General features: G+C 39.3%; 1 long non-coding RNA gene across 3 annotated transcripts in view; it reads right to left on the reverse strand.

The window, feature by feature from the left end:
* The window catches only part of LOC125111848 (uncharacterized), an 83,653-nt gene that overhangs the window by 56,408 nt on the left and 9,659 nt on the right, over window positions 1–17,586 (reverse strand). The gene's annotated exons all lie outside the window — the stretch shown is intronic.

The raw sequence follows: 17,586 nt of genomic DNA on the forward strand, positions 1-17,586 counted from the left end.
TATTGTTTAATAATTTAAATATTCAAGAAACTCATAAGGAGAAGGGCACTCAAGATCTAGTGTATAATTTATAATATTGAGGGTTTTTATTACTTTTCTATTAAAATATACATTACAAGGCTTCCAATTGGAAGTAACAGAAAAACCAACCAAACCAATTTGATTCAAACAATAAAAAACTGGCCAGCTGGCATTTACACAAAATCCAGAGGTAGGGCAGGCTTGAGGTTTGGTTGACCTGCTCACCTGCATCATCAGGAACACAGGTTCTTTCTATTTCTTTTTTCTGTAACCACAGGATCTGTATCATTCCATATCTGGTTGCCCTCTGGATTGTAGGACAGCTGCCAGTTAAAGTAAGACCTGCTGACTTCTTTATTGGCACCCAGCAGATGAGAGAAATTTCCTCTCCCTAAACCATCAAATGGAAAGTCTTTATCTTCTGCCTTTGGGGGCCAATTTGCATCCCCCATACAATGGTAGGGCTAGGTCCCTGAAGCACGCACTGGCTTCCTAACTAGGGCCCATCAATGGAGCTCAGGTCAGTTCCTAAAAGCTCATCACTGCCACACAATGGGAACAGAGAGTGAATACTGAGGAAACGAGCATTCCATACACTACAAAATATCTGCTTGGAAACCACTCATGTTTTCGCTGAAGTGATACTTGATTATATGTTCATTTGGGAGTCTGCTGTATAAAAGGAAGGACAGTATTTCTTCCAATTTTAGGTCAAGTGCCAGTCTGAAATCACTGTTAGAGTTTAGACAATATATAAAGCATCAAGGCTCAAACATCAATAAAAAGTGCAAAGTGATTTTTTTCAACCTAATTGGAAATAAATGTCAGTTATCAGATAAATCATTTAAAGCTAAAAGTTGTAGCTAAATATTAAGGACAATGAGTATGTCCAAAGATACTCAGGAGAGATTCATTCCAATTCAAGCAAGACCATTCTCCAGACAATCTAAGATTACCTGACACAACAGCGTTGATGCATAACGACTAGGACATAACATCTATTAGAAAGCATCAGTGCTCTTTACCTGTAGGAATTTTATTTATCAGTATGAGAGCATCTACATATATAGACTACACACTATTCCCTCTTTAAAATTTGTACGAGGAACTCATACATGTAACAAAACTCAACCAGCATCAATAAATAGACAGTAAAACTCAAACGTCAGTGTCTTTCTCACTTAATTTCCCGAATCCCTCTCCCTAAAGGCTTACATGTATTAGTTTCTTAGGTGTCCTTTCCCAAATAGCCTATATATACATGAAAACATACACATCCTTTGTTAAAAAATCCAAATGGGGACATACATATGTTACATGCAGTTCTGTACCTCCCCATTTTCACTTAATGATATATTCATACATCCAGAGGGAACTAAATCTTGAATAGCTGCCTAAGTAGACCTCGTGACCTTGTGGCACAGGCGGGGGAGCATTTGAGGTCATATGAAGAATGGGATAAGAGGAATCATCCACTGAGCAGGCAGGGAAGACTCAGTAAAGGAAAGGAGGTCTGGAGGAAGGCACCCCAGCCCCTGACATGAGGGGGAAACCTGCCGAGGGGTAAACATGCAGATAAAGGAGGATTTAATCTTTCAACAAGTTAGAGATAAACTGAAGAAGTTTACCACACTTCTGAAGACAAAGAGTTCCTTACTTAAGAAAAAAAATTTTTTTCCTATTTTTGTATGTGGTTTTTGAACAAGCTGTTTTTGAGTAAAAGCCTTAAGTCCCAGGGTATTCCTTCAATTAGAGGATCCCTGTATTTACAATTCTCTAATTCACCACTAGATGGACCTATTTGATATTTTGTTTTCCAGGAAAGAAAATGGTTTTACATTCAGTGAGGTCTTCCTAGCAAGGATTTTAGACTGCTGATCCTAAAACAAGATTTAATTGACTTTTTTGGGTTTTGGGGTTTTTTTAGGGGGATGGGGAGGGCTCACTCACTGCACTCGTTAATTCCCGGGCTACAGATCAAACCTGTGGAAAGTAACATAATATCTTTTCTATCAAAGGAAATCTTGGTTACTCCATTTTGCTCTGGCTCCAGCTTCGGCTGAATCAACCCTGCGACCCCCTTCCTCGTCACCTCTTTTCCCAGTAACAATTTGTTTCAAATTAGCCAAATGGGAAGAATGTGCGCCCTGACCCAACCAGTGGGAAGGGAACAGGTAAATCACCTGCTCTGAGGGTCCTTTGGCGCACGCACTTTTCGGAGTACCCACGCCCTTCTGCAGAAGTAAAGAGCCTTGTCGAGTTCTCCCCGTGTGCATGTGTCTCATTTTTCGACACTGACGATCTGAGCCATGTCCCCAACAAACCTGAGCCACAGCAATAACCAGAGCCACAGCTGTGCCATCAGGGAACTCTCTATTTGATTTTTTTTTAATAATTCATTCATACAAAATAATGAATAAACTGTACTCAAATACTTAAATAATTTTTTTTCTTTTTTGTCTTTTTGCCATTTCTTGGGCCGCTCCCGCGGCATATGGAGGTTCCCAGGCTAGGGGTCCAATCGGACCTGTAGCCTCTGACCTACGCCAGAGCCACAGCAATGCGGGATCCAAGCCATGTCTGCGACCTACACCACAGCTCAAGGCAACACCACAGCTCAAGGCAACGCCAAATCGTCAACCCACTGAGCAAGGGCAGGGATTGAACCCGCAACCTCATGGTTCCCAGTTGGATTCATTAACCACTGTGCCATGACGGGAACTCCCTTAAATAATGTTAATAAACACCTGTATATTAAACCTCCTGGCTCAAGAAATAAAATACAACCCTGGAGTTCCCATTGTGGCCAACAGGATCAGTAGTGTCTCTGAAGCATTGGGACACAGGTTCAATCCCCAGTCTGGCACAGGGGGTTAAGGCTCTGACGTCATAGCTGTGGCATAGGATGCAACTGCAGCTCGGATCTGACCCCTGGCCTGGAAATTCCATATGACGTGGGGCAGCCAAAAGAGAAAAAAAGAAAGAAAACACAACCCAACAAATTTTTTCAGCTCACCATGCCCCCTCTTTCCCTCTCCTTCTCATCCATATGAAACCACTATCCTGTATTATAAACTACCAGCTACTTTAAAAAATAGTTTTATAATATATGCTATATTCCTAAACAATAGAATATTTAATTTTCCCAGGTCTTGAAACTTACATAAAAGAGCTCATATCATATGTATTTATTAATGCCCTTCTCACTCATCATTCTATTTCTGAGATTCTTCCATCCTGGTATGCATAGCTCTAGTACATTTTTTAAACTGCTCTGTGATATGTGTTGTATAAATAGACTAAAACTCATTTCTCCATTTTATTGATTTGGGATTTGCTTCTTTTTGCCCAACACTATGATTTTATTTATTTATTTATTTATTTTTGTCTTTTTTTTTTTTGCTATTTCTTGGGCCGCTCCCGCAGCATATGGAGGTTCCCAGGCTAGGGGTTGAATCGGAGCTGTAGCCACTGGCCTACGCCAGAGCCACAGCAACGAGGGATCCGAGCCGCGTCTGCAACCTACACCACAGCTCACGGCAACGCCGGATCATTAACCCACTGAGCAAGGGCAGGGATTGAACCCGCAATCTCATGGTTCCTAGTCGGATTCGTTAACCACTGCGCCACCACGGGAACCCCCCAACACTATGATTTTAAAATTCTCATTTTCATTCATGCAGCTAAAATTTAGGTAGATCAACATCCTTGCTATATAATCTGTATCTAATAATTTCAATATCAATTTTGGGAGTCTGACATTTCAGTTTATATATATTTTTTCCTGCTGCCTTTTGTTTATTTGGGCTTGTTTCTTCTCGTGTTTTAGTTATTTAAAATTTTTTTTTTTTACTTTTTAGGGCCACACCCACAACATATCCAAGTTCCCAGGCTAAGGGTTGAATCAGAGCTACAACTGCTGGCCTAGACCACAGCCGCAGCCACAACAATGTGGGGTCCGAACCACGTCTGTGACCTACACCACAGCTCACGGCAACGCCAGATCCTTAACCCACTGAGCAAGGTCAGGGATCAAACCCACATCCTCATGGATACTAGTCTGATTCGTTTCCGCTGTGCTATGAGAAATCCAATAATGTTTGGTTTTTGCTTTTTCCTCCATACTAATACATCCTTAATTAGCCACAAGGAGCTCTCCACTTCTCTCCTCTGGAAATCATTTCACCCATTGGTCTGTTTGGCTAAAGGTCTCTGTCTTCAGCAATGATGAGGCAAGTACTCTTTCTCTGGAGTGGGGAAATCCATGGTTTGCTGTCTTCTCCAATGATGAATATGTTGGGAAAGCCTGGTAGCAAAGCTACTGCCATTGGTTTCTTACATGTGAGCCATGTCAAGAATCAAGCTGTGTGTGTGTGTGTGTGTGTGTGTGTGTGTGTGTGTGTGTGTATTGGTGATTACATCAGTCTATCCTAGGTCAGAACTTTCAGTCAACATACATAGGTTAGCAGAACTCAAGGAAATGACTAACTGACTTGGCTAAGCTCCAAATCAATTTAGAAGATGTCCATTCTGGATGGTGCCCACAAAGATCTTCCTTGCTTCACAGGACTTATACCAGGCTTCCTCAGACACAATTTGATAAACAACAAATTGACCCCTGGGTCACAGATAAGATGGAAATTCACTCTGGTCAATGTCGATGACATCCATGAAATAGCCAGGGTGGCTTACATCAGTGTGTAGCCTGCCATCAATCACTGTGTGCAGATCTTCTTAACTTTCTCTCCTGCTCTGACATATTTGTCTTTTTCTTGGTAAAATAAGGAGAAGGAGCAGCCTGCTGGGTCCAGTGGATGAACAAAGGGCAACAACATCAGTTAGGATGTCCAGCATCCAGTGATCTAGAGCTGCTCTGTACTTCAGGACCATGAGTTGTGACTATTCTAGGCACAGAAAAGGCTGAAATCAATGTTTTATATAAATTACACAGGAAATATTTGCTTTGCTGCTGCCAGACATCTAGTACGATGACAGCCTATGGCTACTTGAAAATGAATCTTGGGGAGTTCCTGCTATGGTGTAGTGAAAACGAATCTGACTAGTAACCATGAGGTTGTGGATTTGACCCCTGGCCTCTCTCGGTGGGTTAAGGATCTGGTGTTGCTATGGCAATAGGCTGGCAGCTATAGTTCTAATTCGATGCCTAGCCTGGGAACCTTCATGCGCCTTGAGTGTGGCCCTAAAAAGAAAAAAAAATTTTTTTAATTTGAAAATAAAATAAAATGAATTTTGGTTTGATGATATTCAGACAATGTAGGTAGCATGAATTATGTCCCTAAAACAGCATGAGTGTTGGCTTCTGGTTCAAAATTCTCAGAGGATATTCCTTCTCTCTTTCTCTTTCTCACCTTCTTTCCTTTCCTCTTCCCTCCTCCCTTCTCTTTTACCTCTTTTTCTTGCTCCTTCTCTTTCTTTTCCTGCTCATCTTAGGGCCATGCCCCAACAGACAAGTCTTCCTTTGAATGGTTATTTTCTGTGTCACCCCTTTGTAGAGTTCAGGTTTATACTAGAAGCTTGGATTCTACTTCCCACCTTTCTTTGGTCCCAGACTTTGTCTCCTGTTCATTAGAGGCCATTAAAATCCAAGGCCTTCTAACTTCAAATCACAGCAGTAGTTGCTCCTACCCCAACAATAACCATAAACCAGATAAGCAACAAAAGCATGGTTTTTTAAATCCACCAGAGATCTGAGGACAGAAATAATCTAACTAAATGAAAAGCCAGAAGGTGCAGAAGCCTCCTTTTTTTAACAGTAGAGATCTGTAGCTGTTTGCATTCTAGCAGAGCAGCTGAAAGAGGAAAGAATATATCATAGCAGGTGATGAGGAAAAACCAGCCATATTTTAATGAATTTGTAAAGACTGCATGTGAGCTGGCATGAAGCATTAGAATCCCAAGAAACCTCAACCACAGAAAGAGAATGCACCTAACTGCCAACCATTCCCCATAGGCCTTAAGCAAGTGTACATGAATAGTACTCTGAAGGCTGGGAGGAGGGCAGGGTAGCTTAGAGACACCCCATATAAGGTGCTCAGACCTTTCCCAAGTTAAGACAATGGCTCATGGCAGGGTAGGAGCAAGGCAGAGAGAGGAGAAATCTCTCTGCAGCACTTGGGCTTTCACAGGGTGCAAAGTAGTAACTGCCAAGACTGAAGGTAGGATAGTAGTGCATGGAGAGATTGCCTTAGGTCTATAAAGACAGGGATGGAGCTGAAAAACAAAAAGATGTTTCCAGCGATTCAACAAGCTAAAATCAAGACTGGGAAAAGTCTCCCATGGTTCAGAAAGCTGCCAATTAACAAAGATACTTCTGCCATCTTATTGGTACTTATTTGGTGCTTCTGCAGGGCAAGGGATTCTTAGCATCCCAGCAGAGGAAGGACTGAGTGATTTTTCTGGGGGAAATATCATTTCCTTGAGCCTCTACTGTTCTCTTATATACTATGCCCGATGTAGAACAAAAACTGTGAGGCACACAAAGAAGTGAGAGAATGGAACCCACGATCATGGGAAGAAAGAAGCAGACTGGGGAGATGAATCAGACACTGGAATTATGAGACAGGCAGTTTAAAATGTATTAAAGGACCTAGTGGAAAAGCTGGAGAATATGCACAAACATATGGAGAATGTCAGCAGAGAGATAGAAAAGATAAAAATGGATCACATGGAAGCGCTAGAAATGAAAAACATGATATCATAAGTGAAGAATTTAGTTGACAGGATTAGAAGGCTCCTGGACACAAAGAAAGAAAAAGATCTACAAACTTAAAGATAGTAAAAACTATACAAACTGAAACACAAAAATAAAATTGACAGAAAACAGAATAAAGGATCTTAGATCTATAAGACACATATAAAATAGAGGACCAGAGGAAAACGAAGGAGAATGGGATAGAAGAAATGGTTGAAGAGACAATGACTGAAAATTTTCCAAAATTTTGAAAGATATCATTTAGCAGACTCTGAGCAAGATAAGCACACACACACACACACATACACACGAACACAGTACACTTAGGCACAACAGATTCAAACTGTAAAAGCCAAGATAAAGATGAAATCTTTAAAGCAGCCATTATATATTGGATATAGGGAAACAACAATAAGATCCTTGCTGACTTCTCATTAGAAACCAGGTGGGCCAGGAGACAATGAAAAGACAAATTTTAAGTGCCTGAAGAAAAAAAAAGATAACCTAGAATTCTATATACAGCAAAATCTACCCTGCAAAAGCAAAGGCAAAATAAGGACATTTTCAAATCAAAAAAAGTGAAGAGACTTTCTCACCAGAAAAGCTGCATTACAAGAAATGCTATACAAGGGAGGGAGTGGGATGGATGGGGAGTTTGGGTTTGGTAGATGCAAACTATTACATTTAGAATGGATAAGCAATGAGGTCCTACTGTATATAGCACAGGGAACTATATCCAATGACTTGGGCTAGAACATGATGGAGGATAATATGAGAAAAAGAATGTATTTATATGTACGACTGGGTCACTATGCTGCACAGCAGAAATAGACACAATAGTGTAGATCAACTATACTCTAATAAAGAGAGAGAGCAAGAGGAAGGAAGGAGGGAAGGAAGGAAGGAAGGAGGAAAAAAGAAAGAATGAAGGAAGGAAACAAATGCCGGAAAAGTTATTCAGTCTGAAGGCGAATGATGCCAGATGGAAATTTACAGCTGAAGGAAAGAATGAAGAATGCAAGAAAAGTATGTGGATACATTTTTTAAAAAAGACCAATTTCATGGTGTTTAAGAGATAGACAAATACACCTAAATTTCTTGAAAAGTCTATGGGCTATTTAAAGCAAAAACAGTAAAAATGTTTTGTGGTGTTTATAGCATATATAGAAGTAAAATACTTGACAGGGCACAAAGGAAGAGGGGATAAATAGAACCATATTGTTGTAAGATTCTTATATTGCCCACAAAGTTGTATAATACTATTTGAAAATAAACTATGATAAGTTAAAGATTTATACTGTAATCTTTAAAACACCACTAAAAGTTCCTCAAATAGGAATAGCTAGAGGAGGTAAAATGAATTCCAAAAAAATATCCAATTCATTTAAAAGAAGGCAGAAAGTCTGGACCAGATGCAGAGGAATGAGTGGGTCAGCAGATGACAAGTGGTGGTTACTGAAGTGGCCAGGGTTGTTCAGGGGCTTGGGGTAGGCAGACTTCCCCCTCTACACCTGAGATCTTCAGAATACTGTTCAACTCGTCATCAGGTGGCAGTGTATCTGGGGACTGGTAGCATCTGGAAGGACTGTATGTGTAGAAGGTGAGTAGCCAGGACAAGCTGAGGGTCCTTAATTGGGAAGAGCAGCCTCCAGAACATCTGGCTTTGAAAGGCTGCATATAGAAGAGCTAGAGAGCTGAAAGAGAGAGAGAGAGAGAGAGATTCCACTTTTAAAAGGCTCATGCAAAAATTTATAGGCTCTGTGACCCAGTACAGAGGAAGTAATTTGAAAGAAGCCTAGCCCACTTGCTGATCTTAGAGAGCTTCCTGGATAAACAGGAGGTAACTGGGACTCCGGGGGACACAATGCTGGCGGTAGCCATGTAGGGAAGGTCATTTCACTACTAAGACACTGGTACTGGCAAGTGCCATTCTGGAGTCCCCCCTCTAGCCGTAACACCAGGGGATTACCTTCCCACCAGCCAGGCAGCACCAGTACCAGGTCCCCTACCCCAGGCTGCACGACCAGCTACCTCAAGACCTATCCACCAGAGGCTGATAGGCCCCAAACCAGGCAGGGCCGGGCAGCCAACTGGGCAAGGGACCAGCCCTACCTACTAGTGTGTCCACAGTAGTTGGCTCCATCATAACAGATAGGCACATGCAGCCCATAAAGGGGGTACCCCTAAAGCATATAGATCAAGTGACCAGATGGGAGTGACCATAGGACACCTCCTACATAAAGCCACTTCTCCAAGATCAGAAAATGTAATCAAGCTACCTCATATATACAAATAAATATAAAGAATTAGGTCAAATGAAGCAATATAGGAATATGTTGCAACAAAGGAACAAGATAAAATCCCAGAGGAACAAAGCAAAGTGAAGATAAGCAATCTACCCAATAAAGACTTCAAGATAATGATTATAAAGATGTTAACAAACTCAGAAGAATAGATGTACACAGTGAGGAGTTTTACAAAGGCTTAGAAAATATAAACAAGAACCAAACAGAGGTGAAGAATATAATGACTGAAAAATTACACTAGAAGGAATCAACAGATGAGATGACACAGAGGAATAAATCAGCAAACTGGAAGATAGAAAAGTTGAAATTACCCAAGCTAAACAGAAAAAAAAAAATGTTTTATTTTATTTTAATGGCCACACCTGGGGCATATAGAAGTTCTCAGGCCAGGGGTCAAATCAGAGCTTCAGCTGTGACCTATGCACAGCCACAGCAACACCAGATCCAAGTCACAGCTGTGACCTCTGCTGCAGCATATAGCAACGTCAAGAAAAATTGTTTTAAATGAGAATAGTTCAAGAGACCTATAAGAACATCAAGCAAATTAACATTCGTATCATAGGGGTCCAAGAAGCAGAAGAGAGAGAGAAAGGGGTAGATAATTTATTTAAAGAGATAATAGCTAAAACCTTCACTATCCTGGGAAAGGAAACAGACATCTAGGTTCGGGGATCACAAAAAGTTCCAAACGAGAGCAATACAGAAAGGATGCACCAAGACACACTGAAATTAAAATCATAAAACTTAAAGAGAAAAAAGAATTTTAAAACCAGTAAGGGAAAAGCAACTAGTTACATACAAGGGAGCCCCCACAAGACTATCAATTGACTGTTCAGTAGAAACTTCAGATCAGAAGAGAGTGGCATGGTATAATTAAATTGATAAAAGGAAAAACCTACAACCAAGACTACCTGCAAGGCTATCATTCAGACGAAAGAAAGATAAAGAGTTAATTAGGCAAGCAAAAAGCTAAAAGTCCAGCATCACTACACTGGTTTTACAAGAAATGTTAAAGTGAATTCTCTAAGTGGAAAAGACAAGACCACAACTAGAAATACGAAAATTACAAAAAAACAAAACAAAACAAAAAACTCATTGGTAAAGGCAAACATACAGTGAAGGTCATAGAGTAGCCACTTTTAAAGCTTAGGGGTTAAAATAAAGGCTAAATGACAAAAGTAGTAAAATCATCTATATCCACAATAAGTACTTGAGATACACAAAACAAAAAGATGTAAAATATTAAGTAAAAAAATTTAACATTGGGGAGAGAGTAAATATGAATTTTTTCCAATACATTTGAATTTAAGAGATCATCAAAAATTATTCTTGTATATAACCTCATGGTAATGACAAACCAAAAATTTATAATAGATACATACAAAAAATAATACAAACATAATACTAAAGATAGTCATAGATCACAAGAGAAAAGAAAAAAAAGAAAAAAGGAATAAAGAACTACAAAACAACCAGAAAACAATGAACAAAATGGCAATAAGTACAACATACATATCAATAATTACTTCAAATGTAAATGGACTTTATGCTCCAATCAAAAAACAAAGAGACTGAATGGATACAAAAACAACACCCAGGAGCTCCCACTGCGGCTCAGCAGAAACGAATCTGACTAGTATCCATGAGGACACAGGTTCGATCCCTGGCTTCACTCAGTAAGTTAAGGATCCAGCATTGCTATGAACTGTGGTGTAGGTCACAGACATGGCTTGAAACCCGAGTTGCTGTGGCTATGGTGTAGGCCAGCAGCTACAGCTCCAATGTGACCACTAGCCTGGGAACCTCCATATGCTGTGAGTGCGGCCCTAAAAAGACAAAAAACAAAAACAAAAGCAAAACGAACAAAAAAAACTCCACCTATATATATGCTGCCTATAAGAACTCACTGGAGCTGTAGAAACACACACATACTGCAAGTGAGGAGATAGAAAAAGGTATCCATGCAAATGCAAAAAAAAGAAAGCCAGGGTAGCAACACTTACATCAGACAAAAATAGACTTTCAAACTAAGACTGTAACAAAAGACAAAGAAGGATGTTACATGATAACAAAGGGTTCAATCTGACAAGAATATGTAACAATTGTAAATATATATACGCCCAACCTAGGAGCACCTAAATCCATACAGCAAATATTAACAAACATAAAGAGAGAAATCGACAGAAACATAACAAAGCCAGCACCTAGATGCCACACCCAGACAAAGGCACTACAAAAGAGGAAAATTTCAGATCAATATCATTGATGAACAATTGGTGTAAAAATCCTCAACTGTTAACAGAAATAAATGTTGAGTTCCTAATATGGCACGCTTCCTTTGTGGGAATAGTCACCCACTGGGCAACAGGTTGATTTCCTTAGAAATCAGCATGGAAAGGGCAGCAATTTGTTTTCACTGGATTATATATTATACTGGATAGATATATGCTTTCCCTGGCCACAGCACTTCTGCCAGCAACACCATGTACAAACTTTGAGATGACAACTTACCATTATGGTATCTCACGCAACAGTTTCTGACAAAGGAATTCATTTTACAGTAAAATCCATACTCACAGGATTTACTTATTTTACCATGCACCCCATTACAACAAAGCAAGTGTGTAGAACAGCAAAATGGCCTGTTGAAGATTCAATTATAGCTGAATAGATTCACCTCAGTTCAGATTCAGTGACAACATCTTGAAGGGCTGAGGTACCCTCATACAAAATGTGCTGTGTTCTAAACCAGTAACAATCTACAATACTATTTCTCTCATAGCCAGAATATAATTTTTTCTCTTTTTCTACTCTTCTACATGAGTCATAATGGCGGATATTCAAATTTTAATTTTAGGTTACATGATATGAAAGGATGACTGTGATTACATTAGAAAAAGAATGATTATTACCCAGCTATAGCTAGTGACTCATGGAATGCTGAGTCTCCACTTTTTGGGGGAGAAGGAAGATGTTTTTCTTTGAAGAATTGATGGCTCATTACATTAGGCAGAACTAGGATGTTTTGCTACTACTTTTGTATGGAAGATAAATATGGGCAGAAGAGATTGTAAGAATGTTGAGTAACCCAATGGCTGAGTGGTGCCATATTGTCTGCTGTTAACTCAGACTATCCCCACTCTTTTCTGTCCTTTCCTCTTTAAGAGGCTGGAAGGATAACTACATGGCCAAGAATTGCTTGCCAATAAGCTTCCAATTTATAGGCAATGAGACTGATTTCTGAATGTTAATCTTTTATCCTGCTACTTTGCTGACTTTGTTGATCAGTTCCAGTAGTTTCTGGATTGAGTCTTTAGGGTTTTCTATATATAGTATCATGTCATCTGCATACAGTGACAATTTTACCTCTTCTTTTCCAGTTTGGATACATTTTATTTCTTTTGTTTGTCTGACTGCTGTGGCCAGGACTTCCAATACTATGTTGAAAAAAAGTAGTGAGATTGGGCATCCTTGTTTTGTTCCAGATTTTAGTGGAAAGGCTTTCAGCTTTTCTCCATTGAGTATTATATTTGCTGTGGGTTTGTTGTAAATGGCTTTTATTATGTTATGCTATGTTCCCTCTGTACCCACTTTGGTAAGAGTTTTTATCATGAATGGATGTTGGACTTTGTCAAATGCTTTTTCTGCATCTATTGAGATGATCATGTGGTTTTTGACTTTTCTTTTGTTAATGTAATGTAAAGTTGCACCCCAAAAAATCAAATACCTGGGAATAAACCTGACCAAGGAAGCGAAAGACTTATATGCTGAGAACTATAAAACATTAATCAAGGAAATTAAAGAATATGCAAAGAAATGGAAAGATATTCCATGATCCTGGGTTGGAAAAATTAATATTATAAAAATGGCCATACTGGAGTTCCTGTCATGGCTCAGTGGTTAATGAATCTGACTAGGAACCATGAGGTTGCGGGCTCTATCCCTGGCCTTGATCAGTGGGTTAAGGATCCAGCGTTGCCTTGAGCTGTGGTATAGGTTGCAGACATGGCTCGGATCCCACGTTGCTGTGGCTCTGGTGTAGGCCAGAGGCTACAGCTCCAATTCAACCCCTAGCCTGGGAATCTCCATATGCTGCAGAAGCAGCCCTAGAAATGGCAAAAAGACCAAAAAAAAAAAAAAAATGGCCATACTACCCAAAGCAATCTACAGATTCAATGCAATCCCTATCAAATTACCCATGACATTTTTCACAGAGCTAGAACAAACAATCCAAACATTTATATGGAACCACAAAAGACCCAGAATTGCCAAAGCAATCCTGAGGAACACAAACCAAGCAGGAGGCATCACTCTCCCAGACTTCAGGCAATATTACAAAGCCACAATCATCAAGACAGTGTTGTACTGGTACCAAAACAGACATACAGACCAATGGAACAGAATAGAGAACACAGAAATAAACACAGACACCCACGGTGAATTAATCTTCAACAAAGGAGGCAAGAATATTAAATGGGGAAAAGACAATCTTTTCAGCAAGTGGTGCTAGGAAAACTGGACAGCCACACGTAAATCAATGAAATTAGAACACACCCTCATACCTCATGAACAAAAATAAACTCAAAATGGCTTAAAGACTTATATGTAAGACAAGACAACATCAAACTCCTAGAAGAGAACATAGGCAAAACATTCTCTGATATCAACCATACAAATGTTTTCTCAGGTCAGTCTCCCAAAGCATCAGAAATAAAAGCAAAAATAAACCAATGGGACCTAACCAATTTATAGGCAATTAGGAAGATGGAAGAGAAATATAAACCATCGTTTCTCCTCTCAAGAAGGTAGATGTATTGGCAAAAGGCAAATGCTAAGTTTGTAACATCTTTTGGATGAACTTCTGCATATAACCCAATTCAGTGCTACAGGCAGCTGAGATGTGGCAAGTGTTACCATGATTCTCTGCTTCTTGTGTTTCCGTAAGGCAGTGCCAGTTCTCCCTTGACTCTCACGTCCCCTCCCCTTTCAATGACTTTATAAGCATCAATTCCTGTATTAAAGTGCTTGTACTAAAATTCCTTAACTTGAGCTATTTCATTTTCTTTTATTAACAGTAACCTTTTGTTCTTACTACCTGCCCTTTGTTGCAAAACTCCTACATATCCCAGCTCTCACTCTTCCTATATTTTCTCTGAGCAGTCTCTTAGAATTATCTGAGATGCTGTGTCCCAGTCTTAAGTCCTCGGTTGTGTCCACCGAATAAAACCTAACCTTTTAGGTCGTGAATATTTTTTTGACAACATGTTATTACATTTTTATTTGATTTTCCCCCATCAATATGTCTTCTATCAATAAAATTCTTAGACCAGCTAGAAGCTACAAGAATCTTCCTCGTGAAGGAAGAAATGTCTTCCTTTCAGACAGTCTCCTTCTATCACCTAGTTCTGAAGAAGGATTGCTTTTATTCTAGGTAATTCACAGGGGTCTTTATGAATATGCTCCTTCAGTTACTGTCTTGTTAGGGAAAAAAGGTTTAGTCTGATAAATTTGAAGACCTAATTGGCTTATTAAACAATTCATGGTTTGGGCAGCATCTCATCTGGCTAGCTGAGAGATACTCAGAGGAAATGCACAAAATGGAAGGTTTTTATAGGCAGAAAAAGGATGTAAAAAGAGTGGGTTATTTCAGGCAAGGTAACCTTCCCTTAGGGGAAGGCAGGGGATCTTGGGCAGATGGCCTCACTAGTGCTGACCAGGAATTCCAGATTGACTTGTTTAAAATTCCAGTCCTGGGAGGGACTGAAACAGCAAATACATCTTGGTTTGCAGTTGTGTGGCAAGTGACTCTATCTAGTGCCTATTGCTTCTTTCATGAAGAAGGAACAAAGAGCATTACTCATCTCTCCCATGGTAAGAAACCAATTTCTCCAACAATGGCCAAAGAGGACCTTATTATGGCCAACAGCTATGTGGGTAAGCTTTGAAGTGGCATTTCTGAGGCTGCTGACAGTCAAATGAGTGAGGCTGGAAAGGATCCTCCCCAAATACATCCTTGAGATGACTCCAGTCCTGGTCTGTCAGGTTACCTTGGCCCAGAGCCAATGGATCCTGCTAAGCTGCATCCAGATTCCTGACCCAGAGAAACTGAAGCAAATGTTTCTCATTCTAAGCGCTACGGTTTGGGGATAATTTGTTACAAGGCAATAGATATTTATTACAGTCATAGAAGTTCTGATATAGCTGAACAAACAGACTACCAGGATAAAGACTACATCTCTCAGCCTCTAATAGTTAGATATGTCATGTGACTGGGTTGTAGCCAACAGAATGTGAGAGGTGATGCATGGAGTGTTCAGCCCAAGTCTTTGAAAAAAGTAGCTCTGCATGCTTTATACCCTCTTAGCCATGTCTCTAGTTAATACACAGAAAGTGAATTAATGATAGAGTTACAAGATGGAAAAGCCTGGTTCCCTGAATCATGCGGAGGAGGGCTACCCACTGACCAGAAGCATCCATTTGACCTGTTCTGTGAGGGAGAAATAAACCCATTGTGTCTCTGTTGTTACAATTTGAGGTGTATTTGTTACCACAGGCAATTATTCTAATTAACACTTTTATGTGAAAGGAAAATAAACTTTTCTCTGGAGTAAACCACTAATATTTTGGGTGTCTGTCACAGAAAGCCTGACTTACATCCTCCTCAATAAGTATACCTTAAGAATTTTATTTTTAACCTAAATATTTATTCTCCAGTCACTAAGGCCTTTCTTTTGAGTATGGTTCTTCTGACTGGAATTCTGGGTAGTCTTTCTTGTATAAACTTTACCTCTAGTGCCTTTGTATTGAATTTCCAGTTTCATTTTGTTAAAAGTGGAGACAAATAAAGACTCTTGCAAAGCAGATTGAATACAGACCCCTACTAGATTTGGGGGACTTAAAAAACTTCTCTAGTCTGTTCATCAATGAATTAAATAAAATTGCAGGATATGAAATTTAAAAAAAACAAAATTAATACACAGAAATCTTTTGCATCCCCATATATTAAATGATGAACTATCAGAAAGAGAAATTAAGGAAACAATCCCACTTACAATCACATGAAAGAAAAAAATCTAGGAATAAATCTAACTAAAGAGGTTAAAAAAAAAAACCTGTACTCAAACACTATAAGACACCAATTAAAGAAAATGAGAATAAAACAAACTGATGGAGAGATATACCATGTTTATGGATTCAAAGAATCAATATTGTTAAAATGACCACACTTCTTAAGGCAATCTACAGATTCAATGCAATCTCTATTAAAATACCAAAACATTTTTCAAAGAACTAGAACAAATAATTTAAAAATGTGTGTGGAAACACAAAAGACCCTGAATAGCCACAACAATCTTGAGAAAGAGGAACAGAGCTGGAAGTATCATGCTCTCTGACTTCAGGCTAAACTACAAAGCTATAGTAATCAAAAGTATGGCACTGGGACAAAAACAGACATATAGATCAATGGAACAGAATAGAGAAATAAACCCATATGCCAATGGTCAATTAATACATGACAAAGGAGGAAAGAACATACAATGGAGAAAAGACAGTCTCTTCAATAAGTGGTTCTGGGAAAACTGGAACCACTGTATGTAAAAGTATGAAATAGAGAGCATTCTCTAATACCATATATAAACATAAACTCAAAATGGATTAAAGCCCTAAATGTAAGGCTGGAAACCATAAAACTCCTAAAAGAAAACATCATTAGAACACTCTTTGATATAAACTGTAGCAGTATTATTTTTTTTAAGGCAAAGGAAACAAAAGCAAAAAAAAAAAAAAAATCCCAAATGGGACCTAATTAAACTTGAAAGCTTTTGCACAGCAAAGGAAACCATCAACGAAATGAAAGACAACCTACTGAATAAGGGAAAATATTTGCAAATGATTCAACTAACTAGGGGTTAATATCCAAAATGTATATACAGCTCATATAACTCAATATCAAAAAACAACCAACCAGGAGTTCCCACTGTGGTGCAAGGGGAGATTGGTGGCATCTCTGGAGCACTGGGGCGCAGGTTTGATTCCAGCCAGGCACAATGATTAAGGATCGGCATTGCCACAACTACAGAACTGCAGCTCCAATCTGATCCCTGGCCCAGGAACTCCAAGTGCTGCAGGGTGGCCAAAAAAGGAAAAAAAAGAAAAAAAATTAAAAATAGGCAGAAAACCTGAATAGATGTTTTTCCAAAAAGGTATACAGATGGCCAATAGGCATATGAAAAGATGCTTAACACCACTAATCATCGGAGAAATGCAAATCAAAACCACAGTTGTTGGGAGACATGTTTCGTCAATCTTTTCTTAGCCTCTCTGCTTCTATTTTCTATGCTGAAAACTCCATCTTGTCCTGCTTTACTTTACCCTATATTCCTGCTTGAAATACAGTTGCAGTACTAGTAAATAGCTTAAGCTTAAGAACAAGGACCAAAAGGCATGTTATTCATATGGTCAGCTGAATGAGGACATAATGCGTTGGTCTAGGCATGCTGGACCTGTGCAGATAGGCACACTGTTTGCACAGCATGATGTGTCCTG

Source organism: Phacochoerus africanus, chromosome 11 (genome assembly GCF_016906955.1).
Source record: "Phacochoerus africanus isolate WHEZ1 chromosome 11, ROS_Pafr_v1, whole genome shotgun sequence".
In the NCBI taxonomy this organism is placed as follows: domain Eukaryota; kingdom Metazoa; phylum Chordata; class Mammalia; order Artiodactyla; family Suidae; genus Phacochoerus; species Phacochoerus africanus.